This window comes from Gadus chalcogrammus, chromosome 4, assembly GCF_026213295.1.
Source record: "Gadus chalcogrammus isolate NIFS_2021 chromosome 4, NIFS_Gcha_1.0, whole genome shotgun sequence".
Classification (NCBI taxonomy): Eukaryota; Metazoa; Chordata; class Actinopteri; order Gadiformes; family Gadidae; genus Gadus; species Gadus chalcogrammus.
This window is the reverse complement of record NC_079415.1, coordinates 30,808,668-30,819,688: the sequence shown is the minus strand read 5'-3', so window position 1 is coordinate 30,819,688 and position 11,021 is coordinate 30,808,668.

The window sequence follows — 11,021 nt, the reverse complement described above, 5'->3', positions numbered from 1 at the left end:
AGTCTAAACAACCTCCTATAAAAGCGGAGAAGTGCTGATGGTCGGACATGATAGATTTTTGAAATTGTGATTATAAAATAATCAAAGGGGGGATTGTGATGGAAAATCTACATGTTGTATTGTTTTGGTCTATATGAATTTAAGTTTTGTTGCTATTCTGTGTAATTTTATATAGTGTCTGCCTTCTGGGCTCCTTTTGGGTCATTTAAAGTGTAAACCGTCAAGGGTAGAGTGATACATTTTTATTGCCTGCCCTTTCCTATGTTTCTTGTCATGTAAATCACCCTCCATGCAATCCTCTGATGTGTGGGCCTGTTTTCTCGACCCCCTGGCTAGCGTCAACCAAGCCAGGGGTTTAGATGACACGGCCGCTACCCCCTCCAATGGCATTCCCCACAGCTGCAGTTGTAAAGATAACCATCTGGTACACAAAGGCTTGTTTTTTTTTGTATAGTAGGGGTACCACCCCACATAATAAACCCAAACGAATAAGAACTCATCGATTGGAAGACTCGGTGGACTTGTCGAGCGTACCTTCAGGAATGAAGTAACACGCAAAGAGAAGCTCCCATCTGGGGCCCAGATTAATATTGTAATGTATGCTGTTATGTTGTTTGTTGATGCATGTTTGATGTATCTTTGTTCGTACTTTTAACAAAATATATATAACCACTAATTGTCAAACAGTATTGTGTGCTTTTTGCATCTAAATATCTCATCTGCTTAGACGCAATATCTATACAGAAATTGCCACGACACTGCCTCTTGTTTCCCCCTCTGTTATGTGCAGGCTGTGAGTCATTAACACTCATCTATATCCCGCTCTACCAACCAGCTTCCACCAATCCCCTCATCAGTTTCCAGCCAGGAAGGCCTGCCACACACATAAAAGCCCGTTTAACTTGTCCCCTTACTCTCTATCCTTTTTGTCCCGTTTTGTGGTTCGTGGACGGTTTTGCTTTGGCATGGTTAGAGCATTTTGATTTTATCCATATCTAAGAATATACATATATTGTCCCTTTGTTTTCCTTTCTCCCCCTGCTTGCACCAATTGTGACCCCTTTGTTAGTTACCCCATGTTTTTTTGTCTTTGTGGTCACCTTGCGGCCTTGGGACAGGTAAGACGGAGCCTCTTATACATTTACACGTAGTTCTAGTCTCCCTTTGTTAGTAACACTAGGCTAGGAGTGTGCTACCGCTGTACTGTTGGCTTAGTTTAGTTAGGTTAGCAGTACGTGTGGTCCGCTGTATTGGCTGTTAGCTTAGCTTGTTTGTTGGGTCTTTTCTTTGGCAACACTCAAGTTCCAAGACCCGCTGTTTTGTCGTATGTTGTTGTGTGTGTTTTGCAATCAGCCCCATTAAACCTATGTTCAACCCTTATCCATTGCTGTGTCATTCCTTTATGTTTCACTCAACCAATTGTTTCTTCATCTACACCCATAACCTTGTTAATTTTAACATCCGTTATCTCCCCCGCTACCCCTAGACAGTGGGAGTTGTAACATATTTTGGGGGCTCCTCCGGGATCTGAAGAACAATTTGCGTGTGGGACAATATCGTGTCAGTAAACAGAATAGGTTGGCTGCTAGCTAGAGCGTAATGGCTACCTAGGATTGTGTTAAGTATTGTCTCGCATACACATTCAATTTGTGTAAACAGCCGTTTGACTTGCCTTTTCTATAGTCTACCTGTGCCCTGGTGCATGCAAGCAGCAGTCCCATAATCAGTGTTATTGGTGACACCCATTGGCGTGAGCGGGTATCACCACAGAAGGGCGGAACGTTCTTTGTGGCCCCTAATCCTCCTCTCTTTTAGGCCTACACTTTATATTGACTATTTTTTTTAATATTGTGAGACGTGATTCTCTTTTCTCTTTTTTTCTTTTTATCGCATCAACTAACTACTTTCTTTCTTATTTTCTTTCTTACTTCATTTATTTTGATCAGCCGTTGAGGTGTGAGTCATCTGCGGTCTCGTTCTCATACACAGTATTATTCGAATTGTATCGTTGAATAAAATGAAGGTGTTAAATTATTGCAACGTTTATATGGCATCGGCTTGGTGGCTGGTGTGTCGAGGATAGCCGCAGAAGACAGAGTGGGAGACGTCTTCCGCTGTCGCTCTCCAAGGTGCTGAACTCCAGCTGAGTGACGTCACACGCCTTAGCGCCATTGACCGCGTGGTTTTGGGAATCACCCCCGGTGGTGTACATACTCTTTATTCTTTATTTAAAAAGAAGTAAGTAACACTTTGCAGGAACAACTGCTAGCGCCGAATGTGATGAGAAGAGGTAAGAAAAATAAAGCATAGAATTGTCGAAAGATTTTTTAGTGTTGTACAAAATCTCAATGGCATTAAAAACAAGACTGTTGTACATGGCTACTTTGTCCAAATTATGAATACAATATGACCATTATCAGGCGTTTGTACCCAGAGCGTCCAGTGAGATGAAGGCCCAGGTCTGGGCTGCTCAGGGAGGACTTTGGGGATCCTTTGGACGAGGAGCCTAAACAAACCAACCAACCAACCGGATCCCCTGAGCCCCTCAACAGTCCTGGTTCATTGTGGGGCTGCAGGGCTGCCGGCTCCCCTGTGAACGCCCCTTCAGTTCAGCTTCAATAAGAGGACAGGTGTGTCACATCAGAGCCTAATCAGCAGGGGACCGGGTCACCCTATCAGCCAATCAGAGGTGAAGCCTGAACCAGCAGGTAAACGGGTCACCCTATCAGCCAATCAGAGGGGATGTCTTCAACAGCAGGTGACCTATTTTAAGACGGCGCACAATTACTTTGCTCGACTGATCCATGGTTCAGTTGTACCCTCAAAGGACAGCGAATATAGACTACTTTACTCATCGCACTAAATGCTGTTTTCTTCCAGGTACTTCTCACTACAATAAACTCAACTTCATTCAAACATATACGGCGATCAAAACAACGTAACACTTGGGGGGCTTGCAGCGGGGCAACTAGAGCTTTATAGGGTGGTCAGGGGGTGGCCCAGGTATCTTCAGTGGGTCCATAGACCGTGATAGAAGTGAGTGTGGAACCCTAACCTGTCATCTAAGGGGAATGGATTAATGCTCTGATGGCTGATTAGATGTAGAAGTGATAAATCAATGAGACTAGAGTTCTTCAATGTGGCAGCTAGTGTGGTCCACTAGGGTCACTACACTGGAATTATTCAATGTACTCTGAATAGCCAGTTGTCTCTGCCCCAGAACTGCAGCTCATTTATTACTCACACACACACACACACCACACACAAACACACACAAACATGAAACGACACTACAGGAGGTTGAAACACTGTGGGAGAACACTCTCTCTCTAGTGCAGGGCGAGCAGCACACTGCGTCCGTCTGTCCTCCGTCTCTAGATTTGTGTTCCCCAAAGACTACGGATGTCATGTGAGTCTGCAGACTGGCCGAGCGGTGCACGTCACTGGTTAATGTGCACTGCTCAATGGTTTAGTGATCGCTTCAGGTTGAAAGCATCGTGTAGTGGGGCCCTAGCTTTAGACGGGGCCCCACACTGAGGTAACTGGACAGAAAGAGACAGATTACAACTCTAAACCCTGTTTCACTCAGTGTTGATTTTATTTGTTTGTTTGTTTGTTTGCTGTTTGGGCGTCCCCACGGTGATCACTGTGACAACGCTGAGCATCGGCGCCAGGAACTCGCTTCCCGGGGTGCCGTCCGCCGCCGCCGTGGCCTGGTTCATCAGCGCGTGCCGCGCCGGCCTTCGTCTTCTCGGCGCTCATCGAGCTGGCCGCTGTCGACCAGCGTCCAATCGGAGCTGGGCCCGGGGCTTCAGGGACGCACCGCAGGCCCAGCACCCAAAGGGGCCAATACTTCATCACCCGTGTCGTGGCAATTTCTATATCAGATATTGCGTCTAAGCAGATGAGATATTTAGATGCAAAAAGCACACAATACTGTTGACAATTAGTGGTTATATATATTTGTATTAAAAGTACGAACAAAGATACATCACAACATGCATCAACAAACAACACAGGCATTCATTACAATAATCTGGGGCCCCAGATGGGAGCTCCTCTTTGCGTGTTACTTCATTCTCTGAAGGTACGCTCAGACAAGTCCACTGAGTAGCTAAAGTCAGGAGCTTTTATACACTTAGATCGGATCCTTGAGGGCAGTTGGCATCTGGAGGGGGTGTCCCCCCATAAAACCAAAAACCTTTGTTAACCAGATGTTAATCTATTGCTTGAAGTTTCTTCAGAGGGCAAAAGGTGGTTGAGGCTGTTCCTTATCCCTTTGCTTCTCTACGCTCCCCAGGGGGTCAAGTAAAACAGGCCCAAACCAAACTACAGACAACATGGAAACGGAATGTGAAACCAGATTACATCACATGAAACACTAAGAATTACATTTTAGAAGACCTTGCAGAATAGCAAGATTCCAAGAACGGGATGTGAAACCAGATTACATCACATGAAACACTAAGAATTATATTTTATAAGACCCTGAACATAACATGTAGATTTTCCATCACAATCCCCCCTTTGATTATTTTATAATCACAAATTCAAAAATCGATCATGTCCGACCATCAGCACTTTTCCGCTTTTATAGGAGGTTGTTCAGACTATTTATACCACCGTTCGCTTTTACAGAAGGTAGCATAAAATCACCTAACATCACAATCAAGTCATCTGTTTCCATATATTGGAAAGTCATAAAAATAAAAACAGAAAAGAAAACTAAAACAAAGAAACAAGGCTACCTTTTAAAAACATTTCTAAACAAAAATATTCTTATTTGATGTGTCCTTAATGCTGCTTCCGTGATACAAACACATGAGTAGTTGGCAAGCACTTAATGTTTACTACTCTAAACATTAATTGTCAATCCAGTCAGTATTAATATTACACAGTATAACCCAACATTTAAACGGTATTCCTCTTCTCTTTCCCATTGTCCTTCATGATGTCTCTGAGGGACCTACATGGGGTTTGTTAATAATTATTTTTTTTAGTAATATTTCCTTTGGTTTGCTTTAGTATACCCAAGGTTGTTGTTGTGGGCTCCCCATCCCCCCTTTTGACGCATGAATTTTCCCATGTGTCAATTTACCATAATAAGGGAAAGCCCAGGCCTGTAAGCATGGCTTGCTGTTGCGAGCGCACCAAAAACCTTCTATTTTAATTCTGAAAAACATTGTAGCATACATCATGGTTATGCTTTTTTGGGGTTCAATTTTAACGTTTTGTGCCTTAATGAATTCTACCGCTGTCGTACATTTGAACTCTGTCTAACACATTTCTTTAACCTTCAACTTTTCTACTTGTCTATGTTTCTTCAAACCACTTTTCCTGATGACTTTCAAACCTTTCAGATGTAAGAAATTATCACACAATTTATACACAGTCCTAGTTACACATTAGATCTTTCTCTTGTAATATGTGTGAATGCTGTGTCTAGTGCGATACTTTACATCCGCCTGGACACTGCTCTTCTCTCCATCCGCCTGGACACGCCTCCACCTCTCTCTCAGCTTTCTGCCTCTCATTTGCATTACTCATTTGTCTCCTTGTGTCGTCCAGCAGACCGTTCCGTAGCTCTTCAGGTGGGCCTCCCATGGTCTGTAACTTCATAAAGTCTGATGCAGAGGAGTTGTGACGTGGGGTATTTGCACTGTATTGGGCCACTGGTCGGGCTGAAAGCAGGAGGAGGAGGAGCGTTGTCCAGGTCCGGATCTATTTGAACACAACTTGATGCAGATGGGTTATCTTTCTCCCCACCCCTTTCCTTATCTTGTCTTGCCTTACGTCTATCTATCTCTTCTCCTTCCATAACACATACTTCTTCCAATCTCTCTCATACGTTCATTAATTCACCTTCTTGCCATTTGGCCATAAAACATTAACAAAATATCATGATATAAAAATCTGCATTTTCAATATTAGGCAACACACTTCTGTTGTCCCCGTCACGTTGTCAGTCGGGGGTCAGTCGGGGTTAGTCTGGGTCAGTTGGAGTCATGTCATGGCTGTGTGATATGGTTGACCATTAAATTGGTTGTGATAGATTGTAAAAGTCGAGTATCCACTGTCTACAATAGCCCGTTGATATAATAACTATATATAATAACCATATGTAATATTACATTTAGCTGATCAGGTCGCGTAATGCTGGTGAGAACCATATAACAATCATTTGGTTGGTTGTGTTATGTGTTATGGTGCTCATACCTGCTCCTTGGACCTGGTCTGCTCCTGCGTCCCGTCAATGCGAATGCCCCTTCCACCTCTGCCTCTTGGATGATTCACAGTCACTTCACGGGAAGGTGCGAACTGCCGGCCGGCCCTTCCATTGTCTTTGTCGATTCTTTTGGGAGAATCGTTGAACCAAGGATCCATGACGCCACAACGAAAGCAGGCCTGCCTCTGTGCTTCCCCCCTTTCCTGTGGTCGTCCTTGCCGTCCGGCGCCTCCACGAACATTATATCAGCTTGGTCTCTCCCGGGAATGTCGCCTTTAATACGACCCCACCGTAGGCCCAGTTTGACTTGGCGTGGTTCGCCGATGGGTGATGGGCCATTTCCAGAATGGCTGTAGCGAGGGATTCTCCTCCCACTGCAGATGGGTCTGGGAGACATTCTGCTATGTCCTTAATGTCACTGGTCTCCATGCACGGAAAACGTATGCCGGACTGCCATAACCCCTGTTGCGCTGCTAGCGGGTGCCTCCTTTGCCGTGAGGTCTGGATAGAGGTGAATGATGGGGCGGCGGCCTGGGCGTTGTCGTCATACGGTGGAGGTGAAGGGGGATTCGCACGCGGTCCGCCGGTGCAGTCCAGGTCCGGGTCTACATCTCGGGTGAAATCGAGATTAAAAATACCTACACTCTCTACGCTCTCTGTCCCTGGCTGATTTTTTTTTTTTCTCTATCCTGGCCCCAACAACCTTTTAAGCTAAAACATTTAAACCCAGTTTATACCAATTTTAAACCCTCCAGAGCCGCTTCACCGTGCTTCTCAACATCACCTTCGCAGGTCCCGTTATCTCAGTTTTTCCAGATTTGTTCCCCATATTTTAGATCCTTTTACACTAGTTATTATTTAACAAATTATCTAATATCGCCGAAACCTCCTTGTTACTACACACATATATTTATTAATGAATACCTATTATTATATATATATATATAACCACAACCTGGAACCTCTCATAATCCTCTCCTGGAACCGTCACCTTATCGTGGTGGAGAGGTTTGCGTGTCCCTGTGAACCTGAGGGCTGTGTTGTCTGGAGCCTTGTGCTCCTGGTAGGGTCTCTCATGGCAGAGTGGTCTCAGGCGAGGGGCCAGACTAAGAATGGTTCAAAAATCCTCAATGAATATCGAAAAAAGAGGAGATGTGACCCGGCCCGGAGGAAGCCGGGGCCCCCGTCTGGAGCTAGGCCCAGACGGAGGGCTCGATGGCGAGCGCCTGGTGGCCGGGTTTGCCACGGAGCCGGTCGGGCACAGCCCGAACAAACTACGTGGCACCCCCCTCTCTTCATCTCATGGGCCACCACCTGTGGGAAGACCCGTTGGGGTCGGGTGCGCAGCCACATGGGTGGCAGCGAAGGTCAGGGGTCTCGACGGACCAGACCCGGGCGGCAGAAGCTAGCTCTGGGGACGTGGAACGTCACCTCGCTGTGGGGAAAGGAACCAGAGCTTGTGAGGGAGGTGGAGCGCTATCAGTTAGATCTGGTGGGGCTTACCTCCACGCACAGTCTCAGCTCTGGTACCGTACTCCTGGATAAGGGTTGGACTCTATTCTTCTCCGGAGTTGCCAAGGGCGTGAGGCGCCGGGCGGGTGTGGGGATACTCATAAATCCCCGGCTGAGCGCCGCGGTGTTGGAGTTTACCCCGGTAGACGAGAGGGTCGCCTCCCTGCGCCTAAGGGTGTGTAGGGGGAAAACTCTGACTGTTGTTTGTGCGTATGCACCAAACAGCAGTTCAGAGTACTCGGCCTTCTTGGAGACCCTGAATGGAGTCCTGTATGGGGCTCCAGTAGGGGACTCCGTAGTTCTGCTGGGTGACTTCAACGCCCACGTGGGCAACGATGGAGACACCTGGAGAGGCGTGGTGGGGAGGAACGGCCTCCCTGATCTAAACCCGAACGGTCGTTTGTTATTGGACTTCTGTGCTAGTCATGGATTATCCATAACAAACACCATGTTCGAACATAAGGGTGCTCATAAGTGTACCTGGTACCAGAGTACCCTAGGCCGAAGATCAATGATCGATTTTGTGATCGTGTCATCTGATCTGAGGCCGCATGGTTTGGACACTCGGGTAAAGAGAGGGGCGGAACTGTCAACCGACCACCATCTGGTTGTGAGTTGGATCAGGGAATGGGGGAAATTTCCGGATAGACCTGGTAAGCCCAAACGCGTAGTGCGGGTGAACTGGGAACGTCTGGAGGAGGCCCCCGTCCTAGGTATCTCAACTCACACCTCCGGCGGAGTTTTTCTAGCATTCCTGTGGAGGTTGGGGACATTGAGCGGAGTGGGCTGTGTTCAAAGCCTCCATTGCTGAAGCTGCGGTGGCTAGCTGTGGCCTCAGGGTCTTAGGCTCCTCAAGGGGCGGTAACCCTCGGACACCGTGGTGGACACCGGTGGTCAGGGAAGCCGTCCGATTGAAGAAGGAGGCCTTCCGGGATATGATATCCTGGAGGACTCCTGACTCGGTTGCAGGGTACCGACAGGCCCGAAGGGCTGCAGCTGCTGCCGTGTCGGAGGCTAAGCAGCGGGTGTGGGAGAAGTTCGGAGAGGCCATGGAGAAGGACTTTCGGTCGGCACCAAAGTGTTTCTGGAAGACTATCCGACCTCAGGAGGGGGAAAGGGGGGAACCGTCCAAGCTGTGTACAGTAAGGAGGGGACTCTGTTGACCTCAACTGAGGAGGTCGTCGGACGTTGGAAGGAACACTTTGAGGAACTCCTGAACCCGAATAACACGCCCTCTATGTTGGAGGCAGAGCTCGAGGTTGATGGTGTTTCGTCGTCAATTTCCCTGGTGGAGGTCACTGAGGTAGTCAAACATCTCCGCAGTGGCAAAGCCCCAGGGATTGATGAGATCCAGCCAGAAATGCTAAAGGCTCTGGGTGTTGAGGGGCTGTCATGGTTGACACGCCTATTCAACATCGCGTGGGAGTCGGGTACAGTGCCAAAGGAGTGGCAAACCGGGGTGGTGGTTCCCCTGTTCAAAAAGGGGGACCAGAGAGTGTGTGCCAATTACCGGGGTATCACACTTCTCAGCCTCCCTGGTAAAGTCTACTCCAAGGTACTGGAAAGGAGGGTTCGGCCGATCGTCGAACTCAGATTGAAGAGGAACAATGCGGTTTTCGCCCCGGACGTGGAACTACGGACCAGCTCTTCACTCTCGCAAGGATCCTGGAGGGGGCCTGGGAGTATGCCCATCCGGTCTACATGTGTTTTGTGGATCTGGAGAAGGCGTATGACCGGGTCCCCCGGGAGAAACTGTGGGAGGTGCTGCGGGAGTAGGGGGTAAAGGGGTCTATCCTCAGGGCCATCCAATCCCTGTACTCCCAAAGCGAGAGCTGTGTTCGCGTCCTCGGCAGCCAGTCAGTTTCGTTCTCGGTGGGTGCTGGGCTCCGCCAGGGCTGCGCCTTGTCACCAATCCTGTTTGTGATATACATGGACAGGATATCGAGGCGTAGTCGTGGTGGGGAGGGGTTGCAGTTCGGTGGTCTGAGGATCTCGTCACGCTTTTTGCGGATGATGTGGTCCTCATGGGATCATCGGCCTGTGACCTTCAGCACTCACTGGATCGGCTGGCGGCCGAGTGTGAAGCGGCTGGGATGAGGATCAGCACCGCTAAATCTGAGGCCATGACTCTTAGCAGGAAACCGATGGATTGCTTACTCCGGGTAGGAAATGGGTCCTTAGCCCAAGTGAAGGAGTTCAAGTACCTCGGGGTCTTGTTCGCGAGTGAGGGTACTATGGAACGTGAGATTGGCCGGAGAATCGGAGCAGCGGGGGCGGTATTGCGTTCGCTTTACCGCACCGTTTGACGAAAAGAGAGCTGAGCCGCAAGGCAAAGCTCTCGATCTACCGGTCGATTTTCGTTCCTATCTCACCTATGGTCATGAGGGCTGGTGATGACCGAAAGGACGAGATCGCGGGTACAAGCGGCCGAGATGAGTTTTCTCAGAAGGGGGGCTGGCGTCTTTAGGGATAGGGTGAGAAGCTCAGCCATCCGTGAGGAACTCGGATTAGAGCCGCTGCTCCTTTACTTAGAAAGGAGTCAGCTGAGGTGGTTGGGCATCTGGTAAGGATGCCCACTGGGCGCCTTCCTTGGGAGGTGTTTCAGGCACGTCCAGTGGGGAGGAGACCTCGGGAAGACCCAGGACTAGGTGGAGATATCTCAACACTGGCCTGGGAACGCCTGGATCCCCCCGTCAGAGTTGGTCAATGTGGCCCAGGAAAGGGAAGTCTGGGGCCCCCTGCTTGAGCTGCTCCCCCCGCGACCCGACCCCGGATAAGCGGAAGAAAATGAGATGAGATGAGATAACCACAACCGCGCTTCAACGGGTTTCCCTTTTTCCCGTTCCCTCGACAGACCCTAGCTGCCCTTTCTGTTACCTATATAGCCATTTATATATTGACGGAAGCGAAACGGAGCTACCGTATGTTCCTAAAACAGAGTTCTTTGAACGAGGCCTAAGTTCAGATATAAGTTTACGTTTACCGAAACATTTATATACCGTTCCTGAACGGATTTTATTTGGAAGCTTTAACAGTATTGTGATCTCACCTGCTCGAATTCTTTTTCCTTTGGATATCGTACTGAAGAACCTCTACTTCATCCCCCACAGACACCTTTGCTCGACCCATTAGTCTGGTTACTGTCACCTGGGGCGAGGGTAGGGCTTTGGGACTGAGAGACCGAATCCTCAGACCTGACTTGGCAGACACCTAGGATTTTCACCGATCTTCAGGTTAGATATCCCGGACGAGCCCCCAAACTGTCGTGGCAATTTCTATATCA